The sequence below is a fragment of the Austrofundulus limnaeus genome, unplaced genomic scaffold (genome assembly GCF_001266775.1).
Source record: "Austrofundulus limnaeus strain Quisiro unplaced genomic scaffold, Austrofundulus_limnaeus-1.0 Scaffold207, whole genome shotgun sequence".
NCBI classification, from domain to species: Eukaryota; Metazoa; Chordata; class Actinopteri; order Cyprinodontiformes; family Rivulidae; genus Austrofundulus; species Austrofundulus limnaeus.
The window spans coordinates 749,227-751,525 of record NW_013952609.1 but is presented as its reverse complement, the minus strand read 5'-3'; positions in this window follow the sequence as shown (position 1 = coordinate 751,525).

Below are 2,299 nucleotides of genomic sequence, written 5' to 3'. Positions count from 1 at the left end.
TGGGGATCCCTTTAAGGTTTAATCTACTGAAACTGAGAAGTTTTTTTTCTCAGTAATTTATCATCTGCATGATTTTTGGGACTGGACGTGCTTTTGGTCAGAGCTTTGGCCTTGTTGCTCATGAAGTAAGATCTCTGTTGTTCCTGATCTGTTAGTGGGATTAGTAAGCAGAGGGTGTAATGATGACAGATGAAGTTGTTTGTGGGGYGGATTAAGGAGACTTTGAGCTCTCTATGGATTTGAGTGTGATATAATATTTTCTTTGGATCAAATTTTTGTGCTTTCGATTGAATAAAAAAATACATTAAAGACTGTGTGACAAGTCAAGCTAGTAATTACTTTAGAGATTATGCAGATGAAGACGAGATTGTTTCTGTAATGATGCTGTTGAAATCCAAAGATCAGCATCAGCAGCCTGCGTGGACCGTCAGCAGAATGAGTTTATTTTCCAGTCCTCTTTCAGCTGTTAGCCTCTGCTGCTGTGAGAGGCAGGCAACCATGTAACTGATCCTGATACAGTGTCAGTACGTATTATTATATCAGGCAAAAACATGTTGACAATTTACACACATCTGCAATTAATGATGTTTCTAAAATACAGAAGCTAAACAATATATTTGTCTGGCATCTGAGTAATTCAGGTCGAATTTTTTTAAGTAGGTCCTCTGGATGGGTTCTGAAACATTTTGTCTCTCCTCCAAGAGACTTCTTCAGTCTGAGGAGTTTCAGGTAAATTCTTATAAGCACTGCCTCCAAATGGTGGATACACATGTTTGTTCACATGTAAAAAAGAGGACCATCAGTCAAATATTAGATCATTAATGCCTTGATTAACTCTATTGGGGATAACTATAAACAAAATATTCTTTAGTGGTCAGCAAAATACTTGGTTTCAATGAAAGTAGAATTTCCTTCATAACGTGTTAATGAACAAAAACCYGATAAAAACCTAATATTTATAAGTGATTTAGTCAGTAATGTAGCTGTGATACTTTGTTTTCATTGATAGTCTACCCCTAACATGATGGCGTCACGCTCGTACCACAGCGGACCACCTTCTGAAGCAGGCGAGTCACCTCTGCTCTGTAGACCTCGTTGGTGCAGAACATCTTTGAGTTTAGCTGTAGTCTAACTGTTTCTTATCTGGACATGATGTTTTCATCTAAAACTCTGAAATGAGAGGTGGCGGGCGACATGCATTCCTTCAGTGAACGTCAGGCTCTTTAATTTCTTTATGTAAATTCCTCGGAGCCAACCTGTCCCATTGTCATTGGGTGGAGAATTAATGGTGCCATCCCTTTGGGAGGATGTGGAAGTGACGTGAAGTGTAATGATCTCAATCAGGGCCAGGGGTGAGAGACAGAACTAATCACTGAGCGCGCTCCGCTACCATAATGCAGTCAGTCGCCCTAATGACCCTCGCAGTCCTGTGGCAGCCATTACTCTCCTCTGTGGTGAAAGGCACATCAAACGGCTGAGGTCGACTCATAATTGGACTAAACTTTGAGCTATGAGAGGACATTACACATGTCCCGTATTAATTTGGGGGCCATTTTTTTTACATTGATAATTATTTGAGGGAAGACGTGTAGGGGGTGGGGGGGAGGGGGTCTTGTGCCGCCCCACTGTGCTGAGAGAATCAGTCAAAAATGAACATTTTCTACATGTTTTAAACGTGTGGTTAAGTTAAAAACTCCAATTAACATAAAAGTAGTCAGATTTCTTTTGCATTARCTGGAAATTAACAAAATTTGTGAACATAAAAGTAATATTTTTTGAAGAAATGCGAGTCCTCACACCTCGCCCATCAAAGTTTTAAAGAAAGATTCGTTAGAGCTCAGTTTGTTCATGATTCTCTGTGGCAGCCGTCACAGTTTTAGGATGTAAACATCCTCCATTGTTTATTTTCTGAATGTTTCATTAAAATATTTTCATTCATTTATGAGATATTTTGCTAACAGGCAAAAACAGACACAACTTTARTTCCTTTAATTGAATGAGATTGTAGAGGATTTGAGCTAAGTTACTGAAAAAAGCACAAAACACACCTTTTTTGTTTATACATTTACATTTTTATTTGTTTACTTTTCTATTGCCTTGCTTCTCCACAAATAAATTTAAACATTTTATTTTGTCATTTTATCTGCTTATGTTCCTGTTAATTACAAAGTCATGTTGTTAATTGGAGCTGAGTTTCATAATTTTAAAGCAAAAAAAAATTTACATAATAAACAAATACTTTATTTATTTATTTTATCTGTCTACTGGGTCAGTTTGTGGCACACCTGAGGCTACAATC